The following is a 22,155-nucleotide window of genomic DNA, read 5'->3' as shown; positions in this document are numbered from 1 at the left end:
ACGTTGCCAACGGCCGTAGCCGTGTTGAAACACCGGATCCCGTGAGATCTCCGAAGTTATGCAACATTGGGCGTGGTCAGGAGTTGGATGGGCTGCCACGCGCTGTTGGTGAGGGGTAAGGGAATGGAGGAGTGGAAAGGAACTGGCCACCCTACCGCACGTAAACTCCGGCTCAGGAACACCTCTGCGGAGGTTCGGACCTGCCTTCGGGCAGAATAAATCTTACTTATTAAAACGTTAGAAATATGTCAGAAGTAGATGACACACTTCTTTTACTTCTTTCCTTTTTACTATTTACTTTACGTCGCACCGACATAGATAGGTCCTATGGCGACGAACCCTTCTTTTAGCCAAGAAAATATTGAAATGTCCCTTTTTTCTGTTTTGAAAATCTGGTCACCCTACAGCAATATAATTAAGAGACGTAATGTAACGTTCCCTGTTTAATATACATAACGTACGGCATGCAATTATGATGATGATGATGCTTGTTGTTTTAAGGGGCCTAACATCGAGATCATCGGCCCCTGCATGCAATTATAGAACAGTCCCTAAGAGTGCACTCACTGTACCTGAAACATATGGACGCAACATGGACAGAATAAGGTTTATGATCTGGTCAGTACGTAAACACGACTCAACGAGTCATTACAGCATGTAATGGTACGTGCATGGGTAGGCTTCCCGTAAGAAAGGTTGCCCAGCTGGTTGGTGTACTTGATAGTAACGTTGTTAGGACGTAAATTCCTTATAATATGATACAAAATGTTCGAGATCGTTCTCGCAGTGGCTGCATGCAGGCAACAGCAGAAGCTAATGGCCACTACAGTACTTGCTAATCATGCCTGGCACGAACCGAGAAGACATACTATGGGATCAAGTACTTTTACATTTTTGCGTGTTTCTATGACGCATACCATACAGCGACATGTGTAAATGATCGCAGTCAGCATGCAGATTATTAATCTTCTCTTTGTTACTATCAAACTGGAATGGTGATATGTCGCACATGAACTGTATCTCTGACATTTATTATTATTATTATTATTATTATTATTATTATTATTATTATTATTATTATTATTATTATACAATTAACCATTTTACAATTTGGTTTATGTGCTTCTTCGGTGCAATGTACCGGTACATGGAAGAAGTACTATTTAGTACATACGCACATACGCTTCATACATACCGGTTATACTTACAACGTTGATAAATACATTTGACATGTGTTTAGAGAATATTTACTATACATTAATTATCAAAATAATTAGTAGACTATATTCATTAGACCGGGCGAATTGGCCGTGCGGTTGTAGGCGCGCTGCTGTGAGCTTGCATCCGGGAGATAGAGGGCTCGAATCCCACTGTCGGCAGCCCTGAAGATGGTTTTCCGTGGTTTCCCATTTTCACACCAGACAAATGGTGGAGCTGTATCTTAATTAAGGCCACGGCCGCTTCCTACCAACTCCTGGCCCTTTCCTATCAGATCGTCGCATAAGACCTGTCTGTGTCGACGGATGGGAAGTGCGAAAATGGGTTCTATGGGGTTTGAAAGCCGGCGCCGCACACGGGTGCCACTGTTAACCCAACGTCATCGGGCACAACGACGCGCATTTGTCGCCAGTCACCAAGGATGGACACTGGAACAATGGCGTAACGTGATATGGTCGGACGAATCACGATTTCAACTGCACCATGCCTATAGCTATGTCCTCAATTATGTCCTCCTCTATTTTGACCTCTGCTGTTTGGTTCCAGTAGACCTGAGTGATGATACGTAGATCACCAGCATTAACATCAGTAGTTTTTAAGACATCAGCATGTTTTGCATCAAGGAACGAAAGCTCGGGTACATCATGAGAGGCAAAAGATATGAACTTCTCCAACTCATCACTGAAGGGAAAATTGAAGGAATACGATCTGTGGGGAGAGAGAGACATTCCTGTATTAAAAGACCTACGGCTTTGGTATGGACGAACTTCCATCGAAAACTTTCGAACCGCTGTTTTGAAAGTTATCATAATCAATTGGATCGCCAAACTTCGTAGAGAAACCGCGTCCTAAGAAGAAGAAGAATACCATAACATATTTAATTGCATATTTCTCCTATAATTGCTACATTTTTATGTACTTTTTTCTCACATTCATATTAAATAAAATCCTGTCCCTATTCATGAGGTGTACACCTGACGGTAGAGGAAGGAGGTACATTTAAATACCTTAACACGCTACAAAGTGTTCATTATATAATTAAAGATCAAGGTGATCCTCGACTGGGTAACAAGTGTGAAGGACAGGCCCTCCTTTACCTTTGCAGTAGGGTAGGTCACGTCGGTCACGAATAGGATGTGACCTCCGTACAAAATGATGTTCACCTCAAGCGAACAGTAAGTGCAGGGCCATTAACATCATCACAGTAAGTAGGGTCAGTACTGCGTACCGTGTGACCAAAACATATCGACTACACAGTTCAGATTATTCGCCATGATCTTAAGGTCAGTGCAGTAACGGCATCGCTACGAGATAAGGATACTGACATAAATAAATAAATAAATAAATAAATAAATAAATAAATAAATAAATAAATAAATAAATAAATAAATAAATATTTAAATAAAAAAAATAAGTCCGCCTCTGTGGTGTAGTGGTTAGCGTGATTAGCTGCCACCCCCGGAGGTCCGGGTTCGATTCCCGGCTCTGCCACGAAATTTGAAAGGTGGTACGAGGGCTGGAACGGGGTCCACTCAGCCTCGGGAGGTCAACTAAGTAGAGGTGGGTTCGATTCCCACCTCAGCCATCCTCGAAGTGGTTTTCCGTGGTTTCCCACTTCGCCTCCAGGCAAATGCCGGGATGGTACCTAACTTAAGGCCAAGGCCATTTCCTTCCCTTTTCCTTGTCTATCCCTTCAAATCTTCCCGTCCCCCATAAGGGTCCTGTTCAGCATAACAGGTGAGGCCGCCTGGGAGAGGTACTGGTCATTCTCGCCAGTTGTATCCCCCGACCCAAAGTCTGAAGCTCCAGGACACTGCCCTTGAGGCGGTAGAGGTGGGATCCCTCGCTGAGTCCGAGGGAAAAGCCGACCCTGGAGGGTAAACAGATTAAGAAGAAGAATAAATAAAATAAATAAATAAATAAATAAATAAATAAATAAATAAATAAATAAATAAATAAATAAATAAATAAATCGCCGCTAATCATTTTCTTAAATGACTTCAAACAACTTGGAGATTCAGCAAACATCTTCCTTGGTAAATTATTCCTATCCGTTATTCCTCTTCCCATAAACGAGTATTTGTCTCCGTTTTTCCTCTTGAATTTCAACGAATCTTCATATTATTATATTTCCTACTTTTAAAAATCTCTACTCAAACTTATTCGTCTACTAATGTAATTCCTAGCTATCTCTCCACTGGCCAATTTTGGAGCAGCTCATCTCCTTACCAGTCCAAAGTTTGCAACATTTTCTTAACACTACTCTCCCGTCAGAAATTACCAAGAACAAAACGTGTTGCTTTTTTCTGGATCTTTTACAGTTCTCGTGTCAAATAATCCTGTTGTAGGTCCCATACAGTGGAACCATACTTTAATTGGGATCTTAACATAGACTTATACGACCCCTCCTTGTCATCCTTACCACAAACCCCAAATACCCCCGTAACAATATGAAGAGATCTGTAACTTTTATTTAAAACATCGTTAATGTTATCACCCCAATAAAGGTCTTACCTTATATCAACACCTGAATACTTGGCCCCTATGAGGTAATGCTACCCGATCAACACAGCAATTAAAACTCATCTTGGTGAAACTTAAAATCTGGTTTCTAATCCTATTTGACATCATATTTCTATCAGCTGTCCACCTCACAACATTGTTGAGGTATTTTTGTACACTTCTCAAAATAGCGGGACGTGTTTTGCATTTTTCGTGAAGCAAGTTTATCTTATATGCCAATCTTTCGGAGTCTTCTTCTTGCTGGATTTTTCCCCAATTTATTGGGATCGATACCTGTTGTGGTTGGCCATGATTTATGGCCGTATGATGCCAACACTATATCGACGTTTCCAAGTATTATCATCAAAACTTTTCCCCTGTAAAAATATCGTAGCTACAGTGATAATTTTATTTGTCGTAGGAGAAGACGTTGAGATTTAGTTTAGCTGCTAAGTTTAGGCTGTAGGAGACACGAGTTTGATACAGGTGAAAAATATTAATGGCTTTGGTGTTGATCGTAACTCATTTTGTTTATCCTAGGACTAACGATGTTAATACTTGGAGTCGTCGAATGTGGAGGAATGTATTGGGACCATACGCCATATCGTTATGCTGTATGGGACCTTTTTAGTCAAGAGTCAAATGCCACCTCATCTGGAAAAAGAACCAAAAATAATTCCAAAGCTGATGGGTGAACAAATACCCTTCGTACCGTGCGAGGTTCGACCAGACATCCTTCCGTTCCTGTAGTAACAACATCCGGCCTCATAGAGCCATGGTACGTTCGCGGCAAAAAATCTAATACTAACTTATAGGCATTACAGAACGGAGGGAAAAAAAAGGATGCATCAAGACTACGGCAAATGAGAATAGCAAAAGAAATATCTGTTTAAACATATTAAATTACTCTTGTTAAAACACACACAAAATAGTAAACCTGAATAATAATATTATACTTGTGGCCAAAAATGAACTAAAATCGTAGGTATGCCTCCGCTCAATTTTTAATCCCATGCTCGATGATTGATCATTCTTTTATTTCTGGACCATACGATTTTTAAGCACACTAAGTCCTTGAACACTAATTTGAATTATTCCCTAACACATGTATTTATTTGTAAATGTGATGATTTATCTTTAACCTATTTCTTCTACATTCGAAGAAAACATACTACACTCCCGAAAGCTGGAGCCTACTTTTAGTGGTCGCATAACGGAGTGATAAAAACTCTAAATAACGCCATGTAAAGCAAATACGTAAGGATACGACACAATACACAACACAAAAATAAACAAAACGTTGGGCCGGGCATTCGAACCCTCATCACACAGAGCATAAAACCAAACAACGGAGCAGAACCCGCTTTCAAAGTCTGACACACAAACGATAACAAAATAGCGCCATATGAAGCAAATACGTATGGATACGACACAACACAAAACACAAAAATAAACAAAACGTTGGGCCCGGTATTCGAACCCTCATCACACAGAGCATAAAACCAAACAACGGAGCAGAACCCGCTTTCAAAGTCTGACACATAAACAATAACAAAATAACTATTAAAGAAGAACGTAAAATAAAACATACGAGTACACGCACAATGCCCAACTCCTCTAGTAATAGAAAATGTGAATGGCTGTATTTCACGTAAAAACTGTGTGTGACGAAATTCCGGGTTTTGCCTTGGGACTCGAACAGATGTTCTCCTGCACGTCATCAGAGTCGGTTCACTGAAATCCCTACCTATTCATTTTACAGAGGAAGGAAAATATATTTTAATATGGCGTTCGAATAAATCAGGGTCTGCCTGGCCGAGGCGGTAAAGGCGTGTTCGGTTCGCCGGGAAGGACGTGGGTTCGAATCCCCGCCAGGAAGTCGTAAAATTTAAGAAATGAGAATTCCACTTCCGGAGCTGCATATGGCCCTGAGGTTCACTCAGCCTACACCAAAAATGAGTACCAGGTTGATTCCTGGGGGCAAAGGCGGCCGGGCGTAGAGCTAACAACTCTACCCCATCACGTGTCGCGGTTAAAAATGGTGGAAGCCTTTACCTTCATGGCCTGTACGGAGGTGTCTTTATCTTTGTCTTTTGTTCAAATGAATCATATTCCCATATCGAATCGAACATAATATAGTTGGGAATACAAATGCATATCTCATTCTGTTAACAACGGGCTTCTTTCTTTCCATAGAAAGGTCTGACATATTTATTCATTTCCATAGAGCTTGTCCTGAAACGATACGGGTGGAGAGATATCCCTCCTTCCGGCATAAATCACCTGTCACATAGTACCCGTGTCTTCTTGAAAGGCCAGCCATACATCCTTTTAAATAACACAAAACCTTATTTAAAAGCGCAGTATTCTAAAGCCTCTTAAAACATCGTGGTAGTATCCATTTCAACCACAATTGATACTATTACTCTTACGTACTCTACACATACGCCTACCTTACATCAAATCAAACCTTCATTTATCCTTACAATCCACAGAATTTAATCGCGAAGAACACGAGTTCAAACTCACCGAACGCACAACACATCATTAAGATTATTGACGTGGCCAATATTTACGATATATGGAGTGAATATCCTCTAAAAACATCCCCTATCTAATTTGGGAGGACATATAATCGAGCCGCAGTCATGTCACACATCTCACAGTATACATACAGCTAATTATACTATTCTACGAACATGCAAAATTTCTTTAAAATCAGAGTGCATTGATATCCCATCAGCGAATGCATATAGATGACCCCAAATACTGAGAAGAAAAAGGAAGAACCGTTTTAAATCTTAAACACACTAACAATTTACCCTTGTTACCTAAACCACTCTAAAACTTTGGGATTGTCTTAAACTTTAACCCTTGCTCATGCTTTACTATCAATTGGAATTACATATAACTGAAAATAAATCATGCCCCAAAGCCCCCCCCCCCCTCCCCCATCTATATTATTCTACACAAGAAATACGATGACCGACTCAAAGTTGCTCGCTAGTTTCAAAAATCCATATTTATCTATTACAACTCCATCCTACGTTATTTACATGCTTATATGAAAATAATCCCGCATGTACAACACTACATAATCAGTGTAATTATCGTCCATGGTTCTAACCTCGAAGAGGCTCCTAGTTGCTGGTTTAGGACTGCATGCTATTGGCACGGATCACTGGTTCGAAGTTTCCTCTTCCGACCTCCGTCTGCAACTCCATGGTAATGGGTTGGGATCCACTGGAACTGCTTAGTACAAACAAATGTTCCATTAACCACGTCTTCCTTTGTTACTTGCACAGGTAATATTGAATTTTCAGTGGAATTTATTTAATTTTCTTCCGACACTGGCACAGTTAATATTGAAATTACTTCTCCTACACTGCTTACTACAATCCAATTATTTCTCCGACACTGGCACAGTTAATGTAGACGTTATTACTCCTACACTGCTTATTACAATCCAATTATTTCTCCCACACTCTTTATAAAGATCTACCTCCTCCGCCAGCACTGTTCATATAGAACTATTTATCTCGCGTTTTAACATCATGATGCACAGCCTCCACGGTACTACTGAAATACAATCGTTCTATGACCGCTTTATTTAACACACCGTTTCCACATCACCCGGATTTCCACACTCTCCGTTCGTAAATAATGTACGTATACAATATATTTCGGATACAAATTGTTTCTTCTTACTACCTTGCGACACAACTCATTATCACTCCCGCACAAAGGATTTATATATATTTAAAGACACGCGACACAACCGGATGTCTGCTTCCTTCGAACACTCCTCAGTAAAAATCTGCCCCTGCTATGGGCCGATTCCTTAAGCAAACTACCCCCAACCAGCTATGCCAGAGTTCAGTTTTCCCCATTCTAATTTCTATATCTCGTGTTCTAATAGTCTTCTGACATCGGTGATGCGGTCAAAACGTGGAGCTCATAATTCTGTGACAGATTATCACATGCGGAGAGTCATTTTGTCGGTGATTAGATTAATATCTTTGTTAAAATAGGGACGCCTCTTCTGGGATTTCTTTTTCTGAGTCTGAATCCACAGCTAGCTTGGCTATTCTACTGAAGCCTACTTATCTTCTGCGACGCAATTTGACTAATGCTGAATTTTTATAATCCTTTATAATTTTGTCAAAGATCTAAAATGTCTACAATGCTCACATTTGACTTGCCGATCTTTTACTTAGTAATTAATTAAATCATCTAGAAATATCCAGTTTAAACCAAGTTAGCAAGTTGGTATTATCGTATTTCGACCATTTTTAGTGGGCAGGGCGATTATAATGTTGTCTTCTCTCTTTGTTCTTTCTTTAGCTAGCTTTCTCCCTCCGGGTATTTTTCAAGCCACAAAGTATTTGAGACGGCGTTACCAAGTCGGAGTTCTTGCGCAATCGGATTCAACACCACTTCCATACGGACAAAGAAGACTGGAAAACGCCTTATTTCACTCAATCAGTTACCGATACGGTTACAGTATTCACTATTATATGTAACCCATGTCCATATATTCTGATGCTGGAGAGCCTGCATGAAATCGCCGAAAAAGTGGGTCTTAAAGTCTCTTATGAAAAGATTGAATATATGGAGTACAAGCACCAAAGCGAGAGGTATATAGAGGTAAAACATGGCAAGATTAAAAGAACAGACAAGTTCAAATACCTGGGTGAATGGATCCAACTCAACGGATTGGATAAAGAGGCAAACAAGGCAAGAGCCAGAAAATTAGATCTAGCTTACAAGCTAACACAAAACAGGTATAACAAACGGGAAATATCGCACAAGGCCAAAATCCGACATTATAACTCAGTAATAAAACCTAAAGGTGAGATAAACAAGTACCACTCAAAACCAAGATGACACTATATAAATCATACTACACCCTATCCTCATATACCGTGTGCAAACCGCTACATTAACAAGATAGAACAATTCGAAACTTTAAGCAGCACAAATGAAGTTCCTACGCACAATGATCCAGAAGACCAGGAAGGATAAAATTAGGAATGAAAAAGTCAGAGAAGACATAGGACTAGAAGACTCCTTACACCAGCAGATCCACAGGGCAAACTGAAGAGGTTTGGCCATGAAAAGAATGAGTGCCAATAGTTCTGCAAGAAAGGAGTATGAAAGAGGAATAAGTGGAAAGATACCAGTTGACAGACCGAGAAAAAAATGGACAGACTTAGTGAAGAATGATATAAAGGAGAGAGGACAGGATTGGGAGCGAATTTTGAACGAAGAATTGTTCATGGACCGAACGAAATGGAAGGGCCTCGTATACCACGCCTAGGAAACTGGAGTTGGTCAACGATGATGATGATGATGATGATGATGATGTTGATGATGATGATGATAGTGATGATGATGAAGATGAATAAAACCTGAAGGATTGTACCCTTCAGAGTGCCTGATTTTAAGTTAAAAAAGGGGAGCTGCAAGGACTCCTAAAGAAGGAAAGGAAGATTCTGAGGAAAATTCTTGGACCACAGAAGACTACTGTTGTGACTTGGAAGAAAATGAGAAATGAGGATCTCTACAAATACACTGAAAAGATCACGGACACAATGCGGAAACGAAGGCTGAAATTCTATGGACATCTAGTAAGAGTATATGACAAATGATTGACCAAAAGGATCTTCAGATACATCATGGGGTTAAAGTCCACCTTCAAGTGGGTAGAAGAGGTCAAGAAGGATGCAGAAGAAGTTGGAATCACAATAGACATGATCCACAATAGAAGAGAGTACAGTAGTACAGTCTAAAATCATTTGAAGAGAAACCACTAAAACGGAGGCCCGAACGGATCATTTCCGAAGAGGAGAAAAGATGAGAAGCGAAAGAATAAAGAGGTTTTGGGAAGAGAAGAGAAGAAAGGCTAGTTTTTTTTTTTTTGCTAGGGGCTTTACGTTGCACCGACACAGATAGGTCTTATGGCGACGATGGGATAGGAATGGCCTAGGAGTTGGAAGGAAGCGGCCGTGGCCTTAATTAAGGTACAGCCCCAGCATTTGTCTGGTGTGAAAATGGGAAACCACGGAAAACCATCTTCAGGGCTGCCGACAGTGGGATTCGAACCCCCTATCTCCCGGATGCAAGCTCACAGCCGCGCGCCTCTACGCGCACGGCCAACTCGCCCGGTAAGAGAAGAAAGGCAAAGAAGCCTTAAGTTTTATTCGGTCCATAGATGGCCAAATTCGGAAAAGAAGAATATATCCTGATATGAGGATATGTACTGAAATAACACAACCTGGCTCGGCAGGAAATATTTACATGTGCTCCAAGTCAGGATGTTTGACTGAAGACTTGTTCTTTACGTGGCACAAGTATTTCACTGCTCAAACGCAGACATCATTTAAGAAACCAACTATTCCGTTAGCGGACAACCATTTGAATGAAAAATCACTTTCTCCCTATAATTTTACCAAGGAAAGCGGAACTGTTGTTATAATAATTATCTCCCACACACTCCGTCCAGCCTTTAGATGTTTCATTCTACGGTCTTCTCAAATTAGCCTACGATAGGGAGTACAGTTTATTCATGCGGAATCACCGATATCTCGAAAGAGGATGTTGCTGGTCCGTTTAATGCTGCCTACAACATGGTTGCCGGTCTAGGTAAAGCAGCGTCTGGATTTAGAAAAAAACAGGAATATATCCCCTTTATCTTGGTACATTTAATGACGAGGACTATTTTCCGACCTGTATCCCGCCTGGTGGCCATGATCGTTAAGGCGTTGAAGTCTAAACGGTCTGACACCGAGGTTAGCCGGTTCGAGTTCCGTTGGTGGAAAAAATTTTCACCATCAGAATGTTGGCCGGCAGTGTAGGGGAGGTGAAAGTATACAATTTCTAATCACTAGATTGCGTGCCAAGAGCCTGGATTAAATTCCAAACCTCTCCACAGTGCTCATATGGAGTGAGGGCATATGACGCTGTTGATAGAGATTCGTCCGTCGGATGGAGACTATAAGCCTTGAGCAGACCCCTTGGTGCTATTCGATAGTAGTACGCTACGTGCTGGCACCGGGTTTCACTCTCTCTCTCTCTCTCTCTCTCTCTCTCTCTCTCTCTCTCTTCCTAGTGTCATATATCACGTCATTCATTTCATCTTATTAACTCCTCTGATGAGGTTGACGTCAGGAAGGGCATCCGGTCATAAAAACCCGCCACGTCAGATTCATCTCACCTCACCTCATACATATCCCCGTAGAGAAATGGGACAAGAGTTGGACAAAAGACTATATTCCAACCTGTGAAACATCTAGGACTGCAACTCCCCTGAACACTGAGGCAAGGGACGACGGAGCGTTCAGTGATGGTCGCATGGGATCTCCACCAGAGCGCTCAGCTGAAGCCGATGAAGAGAAGGAAGAGAACCGCAGAAGAGAACCAGTGTCTGTTGTAGAGATTTCCCCTATCCCTATCAGTGTATGTTCAGCTGTGAAAACACGAAGCAGCAATCTCAAATCTGACAATCACACCCGGAAAATCAGTATTAGATGAGCTGGAAAAATAAGAAAAAGATACAACTACGCAAGAAGACTCGAGTTGTAAAATCGAGAAAATTAAGACAAAGAAGGCACTTGTTCAAGAAAACAACACTTCGTCAGATGAAATGGGTGGCGATGAACTTTATCAAGGTGATGATAATGATAATGGTATCTGGGTTTCCACAAAGGAATACCACCAATGATGCTTGCCCCTCTTTTGATCAATTTGGCCATGATAATGAACTGTTACCGATGTGTGCTTTGTTGCGGGTGAGTTCATGCTGAATGTAACACTGCAGAATCTGCTGTTGAATTTAAATGCGTCTTCTTGAAAAGAAATTTATTTAGTATGTTATTTCTGGATGCTCGTGTTTATACCACAATTTCAAGTAATATTTACTGTTTGGACTAATTTTGCTTTAAGTTTGAAGATGATGTTTTGTTATTCAGGTCTATTACTTAAACTTTTTTTTTTGTATAACTAGCCGTTACCCGCGGCTTCGCTCGCGTGGATTTCGTAATATGATAAAAGTAATAGTTCCTCTGTACTGCACTATGATATTATTTGAAAATCCCTAAAGTATAAAAACTCACCGACAAACTGAGTTTCATTTACTCCAGAGAGAGAGTGAGAGAGAGAGAGAGCAAACCACGTTTGTAGTATGCATTTTGAGGCTAATATGATCGAGCTACTGACAGACCTAACTATGGAACATGCGACACTTAACTGTTCGAATTCAGCTCCTTCACCTCTTTTCATCCCTCCCCCCATTAAGTAGAATTTCCGACACCAAGAACACTTTTTATTTTTATTTTTAAAGGATATTACACATAGCAAATTTTATGTCTGTAACATCTTTAGTTTTTGCGATACAAGTATCCTCATAAAAAGTATTCAACTCCTCCTCCACTTCTTTTCAACCCCCTTAAGTGAATTTTCCGAAAACAAGAAAATACTTGTTTATTTTTAAAGGAGATACCAAATACCAACTTATCCGTTTTTTAACTTACGTTTTTGAGATAGAGACATACTCATTTCAAAAACTCAACCTCCTTTTCATCCTCTTAGGGACGGTATATCTAAGAATACTTCACCAGTGACCACCTACACTGTAATAAAAATGTATCCCCAAAATTTGATTTCTTAATGTCCAGCAGTTTTGGCTGGGCGATGATGAATGTCAGTCAGTCAGGCAGTCAGGACATGCTATTATATATATATATATGAGCCTCCATGGCTCAGGCGGCAGCACGCCGGTTTCTCACCGCTGGGTTCCGTGGTCCAAATCCCGGTCACTCCATGTGAGATTTGTGCTGGACAAAGCGGAGGTGGGACAGGTTTTCCTCCGGGTACTCCGGTTTTCCCTGTCGTATTTCATTCCAGCAAACACTCTCCAATATAATTTCATTTCATCTGTCATTCATTAATCATTGCCCCAGAAGAGTGCAACAGGCTTGGGCAGCCAGCACAATTCCTATCCTCGCCGCTAGATGGGGGCTTCATTCATTCCATTCCTGACCCGGTGGAATGACTGAAAACAGGCTGTGGATTTTCATATATATAAATATATATTACATAAGAAGTATTCTTTCCTTCAATCCGCGCGTAAATCACATTATTATAATTGTCTTTGAAAATTTGAGTTTTGTGTGAGTACATAGTTAAAGAAGTAGCCTACACACGTTCTATTGCTTCACATGGACGGGTAATTGTATGATAAACCCATTTTTACTGTATATTTTGGTAGAAGACTCTGGAACTTGTACTCCACACTTTGTATTCCTAAATATATTCCCTATCATACGCAAATACTTTAGAAATTTTGGATACGACGTAGTACCTTATACAGGTATTTTACATTAGATGCGTGTAACTGCTTCTCTCTTCTCTACTGTGTTATTTGGTAGTGTGGTGCTTTGTATTTACATTATATGAAGGGGATTGTATTAAGACAAACACAACCTCCACGTCCTCGAGCCACAGGCATTGATCATACTTAACTAAAATCCCTGACCTAGCCTGGAATCGAACCCGGTGACCTCTAAACTCAAGACCAGTATGCTGACCAATCAGCCTAGGAGCTATTATTATTATTATTATTATTATTATTATTATTATTATTATTATTATTATTATTGTTACGGAGATTTCCGTGGTAGGTAGAGGTGAAAGAAGGTGCGGGTGTGAATAGGTCTCAAACTACGAAATTAAAGTTAATGTAAAATTTAACAAGGTTATATTTTCTTTCCAAAATTCAGAAATAACACGAATGGCAGGTACAGAGTAGCAAGGCAACAAAAGTACAATTACAGTATTTACAGGATTTGGGCTTCGAGCCCCGACCTCGCAATTCTTGGGCAACTAGCCCAACTTTACCTCAAAACAAGATTTAACAGAGGGGCAGAAGACCCCAATCAAGCCCCGGAGCACTTGCTCCAAATTACACAGTAAAGCCTCCTCGAGGCGTACAACAACAACAATTTACACTAAAGAGCGACCCGCTCTCAAATTTAGGCCTCTCCCAGGCCACACCAAACTCCACCTTCAAGCTGTCCTCAACGGACATAAACACAGGGGTAAAATACTCAATCTACTGAGGCCTATTAAGTGAGAAAAGGTTAATTATATGGCCTCTAAAATACCAACTTGAAAGGAAGCTCTCCGCACTCCTAATACACTTTATTTAAAACCTACTTGGCACTAGGCCGTTAATGCAAGGGCTAATCCCATATTACAGAGGTGACTTCAGAAAAGAACAATTTACATTATATTAAGGAAGAATCGGTTGTGAAAAATAAGTTCACCTCAAAATAAATAATATGAGTGGGAGCTCGAGAGGGTTAAGCACTCTCTATCCCAATATGTGACTTTAAAGAGAATAGAGTTAAGAGACGTTACATTTTAGGAAAAGGTTACATGGTAGGAACGCTTCGGACCCGCCCCGAGAGTTAAACTGCTGAGCTAGCAAGAAAAGAAGATATTAAAAGGCCATTACCTTGGTGTAGAACTGCTCCCCAAAGAAAGAGGCGCTCCCCGCCCCCTGCTATGCACTTTACACACTGAAAGATGGTACTGAAGTGGCACAGAGACCCTAAAATCAGCAGTTTATATACTCTCGCGGAAAGTTCGAGGCGTTTCAGGAAGGAAAACACCCGCCCACAATCATTTTATTGGTTCACCGAGAAAACCCCTACACAATACGAAGAAGAAACATATTATTGGTGGAAAATTAATTAAAGAAATTCGGGATTGGCTGGATTTAAAACAAGGGGAAAGAAAGGGTTAATATTGCCAACTTAAACAATGACAGAAGGAAATTTAACAAAGAACAAACTTTTGAAATTAAATTTTCTCCAAAAGAACAGTTCTTTTTCTTCGCACTAGGGTGCACTATTGTAGTTCTTCAGTAGTGTCCTCTAGAAGAGAAAGTTCACACTTCTTACTACCGGTAAAACAAAAATACATCAAAAGTGGCACAGTTCAAAAACTCCAAACTTTCCAAGTAGTGACATCTTCTGAGAAACTTGAAAATTAATACCGTCGATAAAGTTCACACTTCCTCCAGCAGAGGAGTTTCAACTGGCGCACATTTTAAATTAGCGGCGTGGAGGTGTACCGCCCGGTACAGACCTCCCCCCCCCCAAAAGTTCCTCCAAGGGGTAACACAGAAGAACATAAACTTTTGTTTGAAAATAAGGTTCAAGTTTTGATGTTGATATGGAGATTAATTGCAGAAGTATTTATAAGATTTTCTTAATTTGGTTTGATTCAGTTTCAAAATTTTTGTTGTATCTGGTGAAGTAAAGTCTTTATGTTTGTAGAAGTTGAATTCAGAAGGAAAACTTTAGTTTTTAAAGTTGAGGAAAATTTTCAAAGTCCACCAAATATTGCTGTTGAATTCCCAAGAAAAGGTAGTAAAATTGAACTGGAATGTCCATATAGCTGGATATGTACTTCAAACATTGATGATTTTAACGGCCAGACCAGCCGCCACTGCTTGCGTTCAGAGGAGGCCGCCCGGGCCCCTCAAGTACCCTGAGATACCGCTCGCCCGCACCGTGAGGGGACCATCCGCCACTGCTTGCGTTCAGAGGAGGCCGCCCGGGCCCCTCAAGTACCCTGAGATACCGCTCACCCGCACCGTGAGGGGAGCAGTGGTGCTGAAGCACGCCGCGCCCGCGGTGAACATATACAGGCTGCGGGCAAGTAGCAGGCCGTGCGCCACACATCAGCCTTGGCCGGGAGGAGGGCTCCGGCTCGCCGTACACTGGTCGACCTCGCTGGAAGAGAGGGGGCCCTTCCTCTGTTCCAGTAGCGGTACAGCGCCGCGCGGCTGCGGGGGCACTGAAACATTAAAGCTAGGCGGCAGAATTTGTTGGTCCATCATCTTTTTGAGGGCACAGACTTGGTGGAGAGGTTGAGGGGCCAGCGGCGTGCAGATATCCATGGCATTTTATATAAGCAAGCCACTGTGTGTAGTGGAGCAGGGGACGGGAGCGTGGTAATGGCTGTATCAAGGACAGGATGGCAGTTCAGTTGCTCGGGGGAGGTTTACAAACTGCTTACTTATAAAACAAAATATTATAGAAGGGGCAGAATGCCTTAAAGGTGAAAACTCAAAAAAAAATATAACCTTCCGATTTCTTTCAAAATAATATGAAACATATTAACACAGAAGTTACACCGGTTTCACCTGTGACAGGTGAACCCTAAATATCCTCTCGGTGGCTGGATTGCTTAATAACAACGTAACCGGCGTAAGGAAATCGAGAATGACACACGGCCCATGGAATCTGGGGGCAAGCTTGCCCGCGGGAACAAAATTCTTGACCATTACTTGGTCACCTACTTTCAAAGGGGTGGGTCTCCGTCCACGATCATATCTTTCCCTAACCTTTTCATGAGAGACTTTAAGATTGGCTTTAGCTTTCTTCCAAAGATCTTTAATGTTGTCCGGATCTATTGTCTCGGGTAGAATGTCACTCAGAGACCAGAGGTTAGAGAGCGGCGTGTTGGGAACGAACTTGAACATCAAAGAAGCTGGAGTAAACTTGTGAGATTCATGAACCGCCGAATTCAAAGCAAAAGCTAACCAATGCAAGGACGTGTCCCACCTGGAATGATCTTCATGATGATAGGCAATAAGTGCGGACCTGAGATCACGGTTCACCCGTTCAGCCAGAGATGGTTGAGGGTAATAAGCAGAAGTAGTTACATGAGAGATGGACAAGTCAAAACAGAATTTACGAAAAAGATTTGATGTGAACGCAATCAGACACAATATATTGGCACGGACCAAAAGAAGCAAAAATAGAATTTAGGCAAGTAATGGTGGACTGAGCGGTAGCCAGCTTAGTCGGAAATAACCAGGAAAATCTTGTAAAACCATCTACGCATACAAAGATGAACTTGTTGGCATTTCCCTTTGACTGGGGGAAGGGTGCTACATAATCAATATACAGGCGTTCCATGGGGCGCGACGCTTGATGCGAAGACAGAAGGCCTACCTTGGTGGACATGGTTGGTTTACTAAACAAACAAGATTTACAAGCTTTTACTAGTTCACGGATTTCACCGTCCATACCCTTCCAGATGAACCTTTCACGAATCTTTTCACGAGTTTTAAAGATTCCAAGATGCCCCCCTAATGGGGTCTCATGATAGTATTTGAAGATCATAGGCACAAGAACAGCTGGAACGACAACCTTCATCATCTTATCATGCCTCGAAGGGCAACATAGAACACCATTCCCCAGAACATAAGGGACAACATGTTCCCCAGAAGAAAGGGTTTCCATTATCGGAGCCAGCGTCGGATCTTCACGTTGGTATTTCTCGATATCCCTAAAGAGCATGGGAGCATCTGTTAAGATGGCATTAACCTCAGATAGCATGGACTCGGGAGGTGAAGAACTATCGACCGGATCATGGTTCTCAACGTCGTTGGAAAACATTCGGCTGAGTCCATCAGCAACAACATTTTCGGTACCTCTGATATGCCGGACATCGAATTGGAAGGCAGAAATACGGATGGCCCAACGGGCTATACGACCAGTACGACGCGGCCTACCTAAGACCCAGCTTAAGGCTTGATTATCTGTCTCCAGGTCGAATTTGACATGTTCCAGATAGAGACGGAACTTCTCTAAGGCAAATAAGACTGCCAACCCTTCGAGCTCATAGATAGAATACTTGGCTTCTTGAGCCGATATAGTCCTAGATGCATAGGCGATGGGTCGCCTCCCTAGTTCAGTCTCTTGAAGAAGGACTGCAGCTACTGCTGACGACGACGCGTCGGTTTGGACGATGAATTTCTTTGAGAAATCCGGCATAGCAAGGACAGGGGCATTACAGAGAGCTAATTTAAGATCTTCAAAAGCGGCTTGTTGAGAAGGTCCCAACTCGAATTTGATGCCTTTCCTACGAAGAAAGTTCAAGGGTGCCGCTCTATTAGCGAAGTCAGGAATAAACTTCCTGAAGAAATTGACCATACCAATGAATCTGGCGATACCTTTAATGTCCTTGGGAGGTTTAAAATCACGGATGGCCTGTGTTCTAGAATGATCGACTGCGACACCATCAGGTGACACAATATGCCCTAGGAATGACATAGAGGGCTTAGCAAAGGCAACCTTGGACAACTTGACAGTTGACCCAGCCTTACGAAGGCGATTCAGAACTTCTCGCAGATGATCTAGATGTTCTTCAAAGGTCTCCGAAAATACGACGACATCATCCAAGTAGTGATACAAATACTCAAATTTGCTGTCGGAGAAGACCCTATCTAGCAGCCTAGTGAGTACAGCTGCTCCCGTGGGGAGCCCGAAAGGCACGCGGTTGTATTCGTATAAATTCCAGTCCGTGGCAAACGCTGTAAGATGTTTAGACTCTTCCGCCAGGGGAATTTGATTGTAGGCTTGATTCAAGTCCAAGATGGTGAAGAACTTGGCCTTACGGAACCATGAAAAACAAGAATGAATGTCGGGAAGGGGCACAGATTGTAACACCACCTTCCGATTGAGAGCCCTATAATCAATGACAGGCCTGAAGCCCCCCTGGGGTTTCGGGACTAGAAAAATAGGCGACGAATACGCCGACTTAGAGGGCCTAATAATACCATCCTTCAACATCTGATCGATGATTTCTTTCAGAGCCTTCATTTTAGGTGGAGATAGCCTATAAGGTGGAAAACGGACAGGAATTGAATCCGTGACCTCAATTTTGTATTCAATAAGGTCAGTAACACCAAGAGTATCAGAGAACACCTCTGGAAATGACTGACATAATTTACGAATACTATCAGCCTGCTCCTCAGGTAGATGCCTAAGGTCTAACAACATCTCATCCTGGGTAGGCGAAATAGATGAACATGATACAGAATTACACTTTAACAAGGGAATTTTACAATTGGACGCAAATTTGAATGTGCACGACCTACTCTGGAGATCGAGCACAAGACCAGTGTAAGAAATGAAGTCAGCTCCCAATATAATGGGGCAAGACAAGTGCTTAGCCACAAACAATTTGATTTTCCATGTAAATTTAAAAATACGAATTTTGACATTTACAGCACCTAGGATTTCCAATGGAGATGAATTAGCCGAAACATATTGAACAGGAGAAGAGACATAGTCAGGTAAATTACAAACAGATTGCAATTTTGAATACCATTGGTCCGAAATAATTGAACAAACACTGCCTGAATCTAATAGAGCTGTTATAGGCTCGTTATTTAACTCAAACTTAAGGAACGGAACAGGTGCGGGGGTATCCGCCGCAATCCGAAGACATTCTTTGGGGCATTCAAAAGATAGATTAGCAGATTGAACATTCCCTGAATTTACGACCTGTTTACCAGGGGCTGAGCCTCAGGAAGAGGGATTAGTCGACTCAGCCGAAGCCACTAGTCATTTTTTATTATTGGCATAGGTGGAGTTTGCACCAGAAGTTGAGCAGGAGGGGGTGCTATTTGAATTTGGGCAATTTTTGGCGATATGTGAGAAAGCCCCACATTTAAAACAGCCTAGTGATGAACCGGCCCCATTCCTTGTCCCACTCGGCTTGATCAGTGGACACTTATTGCGCAGATGGTCGGGCGACCCGCAAGCATAACATTTACGGGGTGTGACTGGTCGGCGATGCGGAGGCCGAAGATTACTAAAAGAGGGAGGGGGTTCTTTCGCGACACGCAAGGAGTCGGCGTATCTAACTCCTTCCGCTGAGACGGCCAATGCTTCAAGTTCAGAGAAGGTTTGCGGGCACGCCGCGAAACACAAATATGACCTATAGGATGGTGAAATTCCTTCCACAATAGCTTGTACAATCTGATCCTCCGGGAAGTGAAGAGCAAATACCCTAGTATAGAACTTATTATCTTGGATGAAATCTGCCAAGTTTTCATCCAAGCGCTGTACCCGATAATAGTACTTCTGAATAAGGGAGGACCTTGCCCTGGCCGGGATGAAGTTAGCTAGCAAGTGGGCGTGGAAGTCTTCAATCGATGATTGCTCGGCAATGGCTCTAACTATTTTGTCTGAGAGAATACCTATCGCATAGGGATAGATAATTTGCAAAATTTGACATGGAGAAAGAGAAAACACAAGAGCATGATCCTGAAATTCAACTAAAAATCTTTAAAATGAAATTACGTCACTGGTGGTATTAACGGAAAACTTAGAGATACCTCTGAGCAACATTGCCAATGGATGAGGCAAGCTGCTAAACCCGGGTGACATAGTAGGTAAAGGTTTCAATGGCAAGGAAGTTAATTCAGAACGTATATTACTCAACGATGCACGGCGTTCAGACTCGTTGTCCAATGGGGCAGAGATAGTTTGAGCGGCAACGGTTATCCTATTGGCTTCTCCCTTAGGAGGCTCTTCCTCGCTACCTACATTCATCGTGGTGGGTTGATCAATTTTGGGAGGAACTTCCCCAGTTAACAATTGAGTGACCTTGCTAGATAATTCAGAAATACTTTCAAGCAACGTACTAGCTTCCTTCCTCTGAACGTCATTCAACTTCAGAGACAACAGATCGTTAACTCTATTTGAAAAATGATATAGCCTGGCTTGCACACGCTTAATTTGATTAGGAGAAGGATCATTTTCGTCAAAAAAACTAACTACCGATGCTAGCCCAGTAGTATTCTCGGTGATCGTGGAAAGAGAGTCGTCAATTTCTTTCTCTCCCAAATTGGGGATGGAAATGGGCAAATCAAGGGACTCTCTAAGCTTGTTGGTGTCTATCGCAACCGTGCCTCCAGATTGCACATTTCTGATAGTTAACTCATAGATCAACTCCTCTTTGCGCAAATAGTTAAGATGGAGAACATCGCGAGGGCCGGGCATGATGACAGAACAATTTTGACAAACTCAAAAATTCCAGCAACTGAGAAAATGGTTAGAGTTCGGAACAAAACAATGTTTAGCCGTCAAAAGGGGCTAAAATGAGACCCATTCAACCACGCTCTGCTACCACTTGTTACGGAGATTTCCGTGGTAGGTAGAGGTGAAAGAAGGTGCGGGTGTGAATAGGTCTCAAACTACGAAATTAAAGTTAATGTAAAATTTAACAAGGTTATATTTTCTTTCCAAAATTCAGAAATAACACGAATGGCAGGTACAGAGTAGCAAGGCAACAAAAGTACAATTACAGTATTTACAGGGTTTGGGCTTCGAGCCCCGACCTCGCAATTCTTGGGCAACTAGCCCAACTTTACCTCAAAACAAGATTTAACAGAGGGGCAGAAGACCCCAATCAAGCCCCGGAGCACTTGCTCCAAATTACACAGTAAAGCCTCCTCGAGGCGTACAACAACAACAATTTACACTAAAGAGCGACCCGCTCTCAAATTTAGGCCTCTCCCAGGCCACACCAAACTCCACCTTCAAGCTGTCCTCAACGGACATAAACACAGGGGTAAAATACCCAATCTACTGAGGCCTATTAAGTGAGAAAAGGTTAATTATATGGCCTCTAAAATACCAACTTGAAAGGAAGCTCTCCGCACTCCTAATACACTTTATTTAAAACCTACTTGGCACTAGGCCGTTAATGCAAGGGCTAATCCCATACTACAGAGGTGACTTCAGAAAAGAACAATTTACATTATATTAAGGAAGAATCGGTTGTGAAAAATAAGTTCACCTCAAAATAAATAATATGAGTGGGAGCTCGAGAGGGTTAAGCACTCTCTATCCCAATATGTGACTTTAAAGAGAATAGAGTTAAGAGACGTTACATTTTAGGAAAAGGTTACATGGTAGGAACGCTTCGGACCCGCCCCGAGAGTTAAACTGCTGAGCTAGCAAGAAAAGAAGATATTAAAAGGCCATTACCTTGGTGTAGAACTGCTCCCCAAAGAAAGAGGCGCTCCCCGCCCCCTGCTATGCACTTTACACACTGAAAGATGGTACTGAAGTGGCACAGAGACCCTAAAATCAGCAGTTTATATACTCTCGCGGAAAGTTCGAGGCGTTTCAGGAAGGAAAACACCCGCCCACAATCATTTTATTGGTTCACCGAGAAAACCCCTACACAATACGAAGAAGAAACATATTATTGGTGGAAAATTAATTAAAGAAATTCGGGATTGGCTGGATTTAAAACAAGGGGAAAGAAAGGGTTAATATTGCCAACTTAAACAATGACAGAAGGAAATTTAACAAAGAACAAACTTTTGAAATTAAATTTTCTCCAAAAGAACAGTTCTTTTTCTTCGCACTAGGGTGCACTATTGTAGTTCTTCAGTAGTGTCCTCTAGAAGAGAAAGTTCACACTTCTTACTACCGGTAAAACAAAAATACATCAAAAGTGGCACAGTTCAAAAACTCCAAACTTTCCAAGTAGTGACATCTTCTGAGAAACTTGAAAATTAATACCGTCGATAAAGTTCACACTTCCTCCAGCAGA

This window comes from Anabrus simplex, chromosome 1, assembly GCF_040414725.1.
Source record: "Anabrus simplex isolate iqAnaSimp1 chromosome 1, ASM4041472v1, whole genome shotgun sequence".
NCBI lineage: Eukaryota > Metazoa > Arthropoda > Insecta > Orthoptera > Tettigoniidae > Anabrus > Anabrus simplex.
Note: the sequence above shows the minus strand (reverse complement) of the source record.